A 12,084-nucleotide genomic window follows, 5' to 3' on the forward strand; every position below is an offset into this window, starting at 1 on the left:
TTGCAGAATGAGGACTCATAAATTCATAAAACTTTGCACCTCCATTCCTTGCTCTAATGGTGGTTGACTCATTTGGCCATGAAGCATTCCGTGGACTGATGGAGCTCACTTTTGCCTCAATGGGTAAGTTAACACCCATAACTGTTTAATTTCAATTTAGCAGAAAACCCTCACACTCTCTAGAAACAACCCTTCTAGCCTTTGTTGTTTTATGGCTACCTTTACCCACTGGACCACACTTTTGAAGAGATAACTGCAAATGAAATCCAAACCTATTCCATAACAGGACAACGGTATCATGATATGCTGAGGGATTTTGTAATCTCATAATTTCAACAATGTAGATGCATTCAGGACATCATTTTTATGCATGGTGATGCACCTCCTCACATTGATCATTGTGTAAAGCAATAGCTACGATAACATTTCACAAATGCATGATCAGCCAGCATTTTCCAACAGCATAGCCTTCTTGTTTGCCAGATACAGTCAAAAGTCGTTAATTCGGACACCCATAATCCGAACCTCAAAGCTAAAAACTTTCTGCGCATGCGCCGCGTTGACACATGCGCATAGGCGTTTACGCGTGCGCGTAAGACCTTTTACGTCTGCGCATATGCGTGTGCGCAAGTGCAGAATACGTTTTCGTGTGCGTGTTTTATGTATAACGGACGGAATAAGCTAAAATTATCTAATTATCTATTTCATTAATGTTGATGATTGTGTTGTTCTTAATTTTCGAATTGGATCTGGCTAATTATTTTTTGCAGACTGTAAGAGCAATACTATAAAAGTAAACTTGAACTTTCGATTATAACAAATAGAATTTTCGATGCTGGAGCTCCCAAACGATCTATAAAACGAAAGTATATTTCGATGTCCATCAAACAAAAAGTGGAATTGCTGCAAAAAATGGATAAAGACATGAAGAAGGTGACAGAGAGGTTAGTGAAAACGAAAAAATTTCGATTAACAAGTTAGTCGTTATTCTTGGCACAGCAATTACGGGACTTGAACAGCGGAACTTCGCAACTGAACAAGAAATTATGTCTGTTTATAGAATTAAAGAAAATGTATTATCACATAAAACGAAGCAAATTAAACAACTTACATTGAAAGAAATGTTTAATAAAGTAAACAAATAAATATTAAGCTTTTTTTTTTTTGTAAATTTTGATACCCTTTAGATCATAATTGTTCTTTATTTCATAAATTACGGTTTCATATTTTTAATTTTATAATTTCTGCATGCCATCTTACGAGATTTAAACTGATGATCTATAATCCGGAAAAATCGATAATCCGGAATCGCCGAAGTCCCGACGAGTCCGGATTAACGACTTTTGGTTGTGGGGTTTCCTAACAGAAGATATCTACATTCCAAGGCCAGCAGTGTGCCAGATCTGAAGGGCAGCATTCGACGGCATGTTCTTGATTTTCCAGCAGACTCACTCTGGTCAGCTGTGGAAAATATTGTTCTGTGATTACAGCACACTGTTGAACACAAACGGGAACATATTGAGCAGTTACAGTGCTACTTTTTTATACGAGGCACGTCCAGAAAGTAAGTTCCGTTTCAATTTATCTCCGCTGCAGCTCTGCGATCGCAGTTCCACACATGCGCAGTAGAAGCTCTGTATCAAGGAGAAGAAACGCGCACCATTTGGAGATCACCATCAGTCACATACGTTTTGTTGTGCTTGTTTACAATGTCGGTGTTGATTGAAAATCCCGCCGCTTGTGAAATCAGATCTGTGATTCGTTTTCTGAATGCGAGAAAAGTGAAACCTAGTGAAATTTATCAGGAAATTTGTAATGTTTACGGACCAAAAGCGATGAGTGATTCAATGGTGAGAAGATGTGTCCGAAAGTTCAATGACGGACATAGTGATGTGCACGACGAAGAACGAAGTGGGCGTCCATCTTTGGTTACAGAAGAACTGGTTCACGCGATTGATGACAAGATCCATGAAAACCGAAGGTTTACAATTAGTGCTCTCACTATGGAATTTCCCCAAATTTCACGATCACTAATGCATGAAATTGTTACCGAAAAACTTAAATTTCGTAAACTTTGCTCACGTTGGGTAACAAAGATTCTTACTGAGCAACACAAAACAAAACGGATGGGTAGTGCACTTCAGTTTTTGACCCGTTATGCTGAAAGCGGCGAAGAATTTCTGACACAGATAGTCACAGGAGATGAAACTTGGGTTTCTTACGACACCCCTGAAAGTAAGCGGCAATCAATGGAATGGAGGCACACTTTATCCCCAGCAAAGGTTAAGCCAAGCAAATCTTGACACCCCAAAAAATGATGTGCACAGTGCTCTGTCTGGGACTGGAAAGGCATCTTACTCATTGATTTCTTACCGCGTGGTCAAACAATCAGAGCAGATGCTTATTGCGAGACACTTCGGAAATTGCGCGCGCAATACAGAATAAGCGCCGAGGATTGCTGTCAAAAGGTGTTGTTTTTCTTCACGACAACGCACGACCACACACTGCAAATGTGACGAAAAACCTCCTACAGGGATTTGGCTGGGATGTGTTTGACCATCCTCCGTACAGCCCTGACCTCGCTCCTAGCGACTTTCATCTGTTCTTACATCTTAAGTCTTTCCTTGGCGGTCAACATTTGAACAATGACGACGAGCTGAAAGAAACTGTTTCCAACTGGTTGAAGACACAGGCGGCAAATTTCTATGAAGAAGGTATACAAAAACTTGTGCCACGCTATGACAAATGCCTGCAATATTTCGGCAGTTATGTGGAAAAGTAGTTTAAGAGTTGTTGAATTTTGTGCAATAAATAACTTTTCTGTAGCTGTACACAATTTACTTTTATTACCAAATGGAACTTACTTTCTGGACGTACATTGTATTATTTTTATTCATGAAGTATATCAAATGTTTTATGCATATTAAACCACCATCTTATTGGTGGATTTCTGTACTAAAAATTTTCTTATATCACTAATATCAAGCACATCATTTGAATTATCTGTAGTCCAAATTTTATCTCATTTGGGCTAACAGATTGCATTCTAGAGACCTTGAAGTAGGGAACTTATGTGTTGCTAACCCTGTATATGACAGACAAGCTTTTTAATTTTTATAATATCATGCACCAATTTTTGTTCTATATAGTGCATCTTATACTATTAATTTACCTTTATTTATTTAATTTTTAGATCAAATAAGTAAAATACAGAGCATTTTAATCTCAAAATGTAGTCACTAAAATAAGTAAACAAACAGAAAAACATAATGAGCATAAATCCTTTCTTTACATCAGAACTTAATATGATATAAGTGGATGCTATCCAAATATGCAAGCACAAGCTATTATTTAAACAAATTTAATAATACATTTCATATACTAAAACTTAATTCAGTTTTTCACAATTAAGCTTTTAAAGACTTTTTATTTTTATTTTTTTTATTTTATTTATTTATTTTTTTAAATAAAGTTGAACATGCTTCAAAATGTTAAAAAAAAAACTTTTATAATGGAATATAATTTTTACTCAAAGTATAACAAAGTAAACTCCTGATTAACCTAGGAAGAATTAATCAGATTTAACTGGGCATTGCCTTAAAAAATTATGTTTGCTTATTATGAAATGACAGTAATATTACTATTAAAAACCATCAAAATAAAGTAAGGAAAAATAAAAGCAAGGACAAAATGTGTGGAATAATGGATGATGCCACAGTTATCTGTATTCAGAAATCGCTTTTATTCAGAAAAGTTTATAATTTAACTTTATACGATCTACATTATAGAAACATTGTTAAACTACATGTCAAAAAATTGCTGAATTTTAAAAATTTATTGTGTTATTTATTGTATTTTTTTATTTATTACCTTTCCTTTAATCTAACATTTCCCACTGACTGCTCTGAAAATACAAAAGTAATAGAAACAAAAATGACCTTTTTTCTGTCTGAAATGCATTTTTGTTTTGAATGGTGATTTAATTTACATAATCAAATTAATTTATTCTCTAAATTAAATTGCTTAAAACATATAAAAATTGTTAATAATATTTTTAACATGGATTATGTAACTGATGTAAGATTAAATTTGATTTGGGGAAAGAATAACTGCGCACATTGTTACAGGCGTGTACAGTTAACCCAAAATCAAATTTAACATTTTTTGTTTACTGTGCATTAATCTTAAAGTCTACTGTATAATAATATTTCAATTCACAGCATAACTGTAAAAAGCCATTTCATGCCATAATTATTTCAAACTCAAACTGCCTGCAAGCAGTGGCATAACTAGAACTCTAGAGCCCCCATGCAAAAAAAAAAAATTCTCGGCCCCCTAATAAATTTACAGTACTAACCCCCCCCCAAAAAAACAAGGTTTTCAGGAGCCAACATTTTGATAATGATTTTTATAAGATTAGGATTAATAGTTAAAAATCTGATATGGACACACATCACTTCCTTGTATCACCTATTAAATTATACACACTTTTTGGTGCATTTCATTTAAAGTTATTTCCTCGAATAATTTAACTTAATTATTCGATCCCTTAAGACAAGTTGAAAATGACATCAAAAATTTCAAATTTTGAATTAAATATCCCAGTCAGTCAAACTTCTAATTTATTTTTTCATGACGAGTACAAAGCTTTCCCAAGATAACTATAGGAACCGGGAGACTGAATGAAAAGTTAAATTTCATTATCTGCCTAAAATTATGTTGTTGTTTTTTATAATTTGTCATAGCCAAAATATTTTTCGTCATTTAAAACACTTCTGTAATGGGCAGATATGACTAAAAAAATCCTTTTTGAATCCATTTTTGAAAAAAAGATTATTTTGTCTGTACATACAGACGTAATGCTCCCTCCCCCCACAAATGGATTCGGTTTGGTTTATGCGAATTACAGCAAAGCCTCGAGGGCCACCTTCCTAGGAAAAGGGATGCCTTCGTTGAGGTCTTTCTAAGGGAAACTGGTTCGTATACACGTTACACATGGGGAAACTACGAAGGCCCATGCAGCTAGGCCGTTCGCGGGATTCGAACCTTGGACTGAACTACCAGTGCTTAGCGACTTTACTGCTCGGCTGCTGGTGGGTCCCAGATGGATTCGAGAACCATTCCCCAGATGGATCAAAATTGATAATTCCAATGAAATATGATAAGTTTTTTGTGATTACAATTACTTTGTACACGATATTCATACAAAGAAATAAAAAAGAGAATTTTTGATTTCATCCAAAAGCTTTGTTTTCAAACAAATACTACTTAAACAATCAATTAACTGATTTTATGTAGCAGAATTCAAATATTTAACAGTGATTGAGAGTATTTTTATAATGTTGTAAGGTATTTCTCCCGCCTTCTTGGCATGCTTTTGTGATGCAGTGGTCAGCACATTCGGCGCGCATCGAGAGGCCCGTGTTTTGAGTACCGACGAGGGCATTGCTAATTTTTCATTTCTCCTGCTTTCAAACAAAAAAAAAAAAAAAAAAAAACTCTAATGTCTGTAAAGTGGCGCCCAAACTAAAATGGTGGTGAATGATGATTCTCCATCGCCAGGACATGGTGATTGGGTCCTCTAACCTCCAGTCGCCCCTTAAAAGGGGGGTATGTAAGGTATTTCTCCCGCCTTCTTGGCATGCCTACGTGGTGTAGTGATCAGCACGCTCGGAGCATATTCGAGGGGTCCGTGGTTTGAGTCCCTGCGAGGGGTTTTCTCATTTGTCATCTCTCGTGCTTTCAAAAAACACTTAGTGTCTTTACAATGTCATATTCTTCCAACAATTTCACACCAGGTAAAAAATTAGCTAAGTATGTAACCATAGTTACTTTTTACTAAAGTTATCTGGATTTAATCTCTCTTAAACTAACTGAAATTGATTTCATCTTTTACAGATTTTTTCCATATGTGAGCAATACAGTCATTTGCTTCCCAATTTTTCTTTTCAATACAGCTTGCGATATGATGAGAACTTCTCTCGCGCTTTTTTTTTTTTTTTTCTTATGGGTAACATTTGCCAGTACTATATTCCTGTCGACCACATCTGTCTTTATTTGAAATTAACCAGCATGCTTCGTAATAGTCTTTGTTAAGTTCAAGTGAATAACAAACCAAAATTTGTCTCTAAAACAGAGTTATTAATCACTCTATAATGGACAGAAGAAAATGATCTGCTGTCTTTATTTTGGGAAAAATCGATATCTTTTGGCCTACAAAAGCCAAATTTAAAATAAATGCTATATATATATATTTTGGCATGAAATCACTATATATATATATATATATATATATATATAGGGGACTCTTGAATGTCCTGCTGAACTACATATGTTAAAATCTAAAAGACGATGGATTCTTATATATATATACAACATTCTTTGGATACCCTTATTTACGCCACTGCCTGCAAGCCAAATTCACAATCTGAAAATGAGTGTCATGCAAGACCCCACTTTTTTTTAACAAAATAAAAAAATATTTAAAATAAATTTTAAATTTCCTTCCTAAATATCTCTGAAAACCTATATAAACACTAATACTATTGCAAATGAAAAAAAATTCAAATTTACAATTATTTTCTCTCTGAAATCTGACATTTGGTACTTGCAAGAAAGTTTTCTGTTAATTAGACTTTATAATTCAAATATACTGGACTGTTAAATATCAAACTTTCAGATAAACATTTATCTGAAATAATTTTAACATATTTACTAAATCATTAAATAACTTACTTTAATTTAAATTAAAAATAAACAAATTATAGAAACACACAGTATATTTTCCAAGTGGGACAATTAGAGAATAAATAATTACAACCTGGCCTTTATCAAGGCCATCTTGATGGGAGAAGGCGGAAGCTAACGTTTAATGATGTCACAGCCGAGGGCGGTCAGCCAAAATGATCTTGGGGCAGTGCATTTTCTTTTTCCCGGTAGTATATGAGAAACAAATATATTCTTCTCTTCCTATAAGCAATATTTAAAAATATACCTAAAGAATGGATTACTAATCTTTTATATTTAGACGAAGGGATTGCATCTTAGGGGAGTTTCTCATATAATACAGTCAAAACTTGTTAATTTGGACACCCATAATCCGGACCTCAAAGCTACAAACTTTCTGTGCATGCGTCGCGTTGACGCCGCGGCACGCTATGAACTGGAAGTTGATCTGTCAGCACTATCCTTATCTTCAGGGCAGATGTTTTTATTTTATTCAGCTTATAATTCCTTACTAAATGTAGTATTTCATCTCGATATATTTCGTCTTTGATATGATTTAAATCAAATTTCTCGTCATTATAATTCACTTCCGATAGTGAAGAAAATGACACTGAGGTTATTGAAAACGAAAAAATTTCGATTGACAAATTAGTCGGTATTCTCGACACAGCAATTATATTACTTGAACAGTGGAATTTTGTAACTGATTAAGAAATTATGTCTGTTTATAGAATTAAAGAGAAAGTATTATCACATAAAACGAAGCAACTTAAACAACTTACATTGAAAGAAATGTTTAATAAAATAAACAAATAAATATTAAGGTTTTTTTTTTTTTTTTTTTTTTTTTTTCAAATTTTGATACCCTTTAGATCATAATTGTTCTTTATTTCATAAATTACGGTCTCATATTTTTTATTTTATAATTTCTGCATGCCATCTTACCAGATTTAAACTGATGATCTATAATCCAAAAAAACCGATAATCCGGAATCACCGAAGTCCCGACGAGTCCGGATTAACGACTTTTGACTGTATATTTCAGTAAATAAACTAAATCAAATAGTAAATATATATATATATATTGTTTCCCAAATAAATTCATTTTCAATAGCAGACACCATATGACCATTTCATAGCATTTATGGTCAACATAGTTGTCGGATATTATGGAAACAACCTCAAAGCCACAGTCGTGACAAAATTTTAACACCTGTAAAGTCTAAATTTTTAAATCGTTTGGCTTTAGATTATGGACAGAAAACATTGCAGCAACTTCTTTATTTGAAGATAAGATTGAAGAAATCACAATGGTTTGAATTGTAGAAGCTTTTTTGAGGAACATCTGTACAAGACAAACCTTCAATTTTACCTTTTAGTAACAATAAGTTTAATACAAATCTTTTCAAATAAAAGATTCCCAACCTTTTCATGATTTTGTAATTGTGAAGATTTATGAGATAAATACTTTGCATTTAACCTTGCTGTAGGGGGTTAAATGCAAAGTATTTATCTCTTAAGTATCCAGTATTTAATGTTAACATTTTTAAGTAGGAAGGATGCCGTAAAATAAAGGACGAGCTTTTTCGTATTCGAGAATAACACATAGGACTGCTATAAAATAATGTGCAAATTCATGTCATCATTTCAGCTGTGTAGGTTGCGCGTTTAGCTTTCAATAATGAAACCTTTTCCCTAAAAAAATTAATCACTATATCATAATCTGTTCTGATGTATTTTCAGAATACTTCTGAAGAGTTTCAGTTACCAAATCAAGCATTGCTTTGACTATTTTTGAGGTTTTTTATAACTGTGCAATTGATTTGAAAAGTTTTCAAATTTTGACCATTTTTTACATAGTATATCTTTTTCCAAAAGCCAGGATAACATATTTGTTATATTTAAACCCTCACGAAGAACTGAAACAGTTAAATCATGCTCGACTTTAAATGAGACAGTAACTGCTGGGCAATATTCCATCTCAATACGCGAAAAAAAAGTAGGTAATCAGATGCTTTCATTATTAATCATGTATTTGATAATTTATTGCTGTAAAGTTTCAAAAATTCTGAAAAGGAGACAATGTTATCTGCAGCACACAGTTTTTTAAAATTAATTTCACAGCTTTCCTTTAATTCTCTTGTTCTGTCTTCTGGTGTCTTTCACTTTTATGTTAAAGGACAAGATAATATATATATATTTCGGTTGACCATAAAAAATAGTTGGATATGCATCTTTTGACAAAGCTGGCACTTTTCTTTGAAGTGTTAGTACTGTCGCATTAGGTCGTATTGCTTTATCGTCTCTTATGATGAAACGTTCATCAAAATGCAAAATGCACACACAAGCACATGATCCTGGTGCAAAGTCTTTCCTATTGATTTTACTAATCTATGTTTTACACAGTAGTTCATCTTTGGAGAACTTAAAAGTTGTAATATGCTGTTCATTTGGCTAAGTAATTTGACTTGCATCCCAGAACGCTACATTTTCACGGCATCTGTAAAAATTCAATTAACACTGTAATCTGTAAAAATTCAATTAACACTGTAATCTGTAAAAATTCAATATTATACACCTTAATTAAACAATAACTAAAGGAAAAATCAGTTACAGTGAATTATTTAATACTATATAACTAATACGCTGTAGACTATAATTATTACACCCCTATTTAAACTTGGTGAATGTACAAAATATATGTACAAGCTCAAGCTCAATATTTAACTTTCAAGAATTTTATTATTATTATTATTATTATTGTCTAATTTAGAAGAAATTATTCTAATAAAAAATTACAAGATTCGTGCTTGATACAAAGTTTGAAAATGAAAAAATACAAGAGAAATTTACTGGATTATTATAATATTTAATATGAGTGTTATGGCATATGTAATAAATATGAAGATAATGTAATAAATATGTAATAAATATGATTCATGTTCTAACATGAATAAAAATGGGGTAGGAATCTCTTCATCAATTTGTTTTGTATCACGAACTAACTTTTAAGAAGTACAAGTCAAACAGAATTAAGTCAAGAAAAACATTAAAGTGAGCTAGTAAATAAACTTAACTTTCAATACATCTTGCTAAAAATTAAATTTACTATAGTTAAGGAATAGTTATTGCTATATAACTTCTAGCTTAATCGTAAGCTCTGTTTACGCTCATACTGTTTGAAGATGGCTTTAGTATGATTGCCCTCGCTCGTGACGTCATATCCTGTAAGTCTTGCCAGAAATACTGCAGTTCTTGATTTTTTTCATTATAACTAGAAATTTCAACACAATGGATTTCATGTGCATTTCAGTATCAAAATGGCAAAGTGTCTGAAAAATATTTCCTACATTATGGCCAATGTAAAATCCTCCCGCAAGGCCAACCAATACGTCTAGACTGACTTTTTCCTCTAAGATTACCTCAAAATTTTGTCTACGAGACCTCCTTTGAATCTGATGCTATCTTTGTCATAAGAATTATTAAGACACCTGCATGTATCCAAGCTTAACCGTACATTATGGCCAATGTAAAATCATCCCGCAAGGCCAACCAATATGTCTCCACTGACGTTTTCCTCTAAGATTACCTCAAAATTTTATCTACAAGACCTCCTTTGAATATGATGCTATCTTTGTCATAAGAATTATTAAGACACCTGCATGTATCCAAGCTTAACCATACAATATATGAAAAAGTTTGCTGATCTATATGGCAAAATTTTTAGGTATTTATTAATGCTTGTAGAAGAAAATATCATCTATGAATTTGTTATGTGTACAACTTACAATACTATCAGATTACCCACAATCCCCACTGAAAAGTCATGAAAATGTATTCATGAGGCAAAACAGAATGTTGCCAAAATAATTATGTGGCAACTCATGATATTGGCACAAAGTATTTATGTGGCAATCCAGGCATGAGAAGAACATATGCTTGTTTTGGCCAGTGTGCAGTGCCAAAGTTGTTGAGATCAAAAAATTTGTGCAACTCTTTGATGTTCTTTTAAAGGGAAAACACATCACTGTGTACATAAGGAAAACAACAGTAAAAAAAAGAGGGATTTCTCAAAAAAAAAAAAAAAAAAAAGGTAAGAATTGTATTACCAATGTTTCATGCTTTTTTTGTTTTACTGATTTATTACTCTTTTATTAAATTCTTAGTGCACTGCTATTTTGAAAATGATACTGCCTTTTGTGTATGAGCTTGGAGAAAAATTAGTCACCAATGAAGTCACAAATGTTCTCCTAATTCAGCAACAAGTTCACAACTTTCTGGTAGTCATGCATTCAGAAAATACCCATATTACTGTGATACTGTAAATGTATTATTATTATTTTTTTTTCAGTCCTTCACTTACCTTTATTTATTTACTTCTAGCATCTCCGAGTGGAATTTATGGATATGCAAGTACATTCCTACTGAAATATGGTGTGCTGAAATGTATCAGTATTTGTGCAGGGAATTTTTAGTCATCCTGTATTATGAGTATGAATGCAATAGTCTATGGTAATTACTAGTTATACTTTATGAGAATAATGACATTTCACTACATTACATAGTAATTTCCCATGAAGCAACCATAATAGTAGTGTCTACCATTATAAATTATCATATTGTCACTACTTTGTCTTAAATGTGTGTATTTTTGTATCTATAAATGAAAATTAATTTGTTCACATTCCCCCCCCCCCAATTTCTGATTTTTTAGTTTTGATAATTCATACAAAATTTGAAACAATTTACAAACAAGAATATCTAAATAGCAATACTAATGTTGGCATTGATAGACAAATGATTCATCTTTTAAGCAAATGAGCAAAATCTGATGAAAATAATACATTATTACAGATATACTTTATCTGCCTCATATTTTGTTTTTTTAAATCATTCCGTTGTATGTATACAGCATATATCATATGTATAATATGCATTAATCAACTGCTTGTAATTAATAAGGCTTCTGATTAATAAGTAAGCTGTTAAAACTTAATTTGGAAACAGCAAAAAATAACATATATGAATCTGCATTTGCGTGGGATAATAAGGTCACAAACATGAAGACAATTCAAGCAGCAAATATAATTATTAGCATAAATTTAATAAGAGACACAAATCTTTATCAGATATTATGGGGTTCTTCAAAAGGATGTATGGTATTTTAAAAGACTGTAATAAATTCATTTTTAATCAGAGACTTACTAGAATGGGTTTAAAAGAAATGAAAACTCAAACATTTTCTTTTCCCGGCAGCCTGTATTGAGTATGGAAGGTGTCGTGGCACTGCAATTGCTAAAGTGAAAAATTGTGTCTCAGGAAAAGAAGCCATTTTGTGTATTGCAGTATGTGAAATCG

At 32.5% G+C, this 12,084-nt stretch overlaps 1 protein-coding gene across 5 annotated transcripts in view; it reads right to left on the minus strand.

The window, feature by feature from the left end:
* The window catches only part of LOC118185875 (membralin-like), a 209,952-nt gene that overhangs the window by 80,825 nt on the left and 117,043 nt on the right, over positions 1–12,084 (minus strand). The window lies entirely within an intron of this gene.

The sequence above is a fragment of the Stegodyphus dumicola genome, chromosome 10 (genome assembly GCF_044657685.1).
Source record: "Stegodyphus dumicola isolate Sdum_Otavi_A_Nest chromosome 10, ASM4465768v1".
Classification (NCBI taxonomy): Eukaryota; Metazoa; Arthropoda; class Arachnida; order Araneae; family Eresidae; genus Stegodyphus; species Stegodyphus dumicola.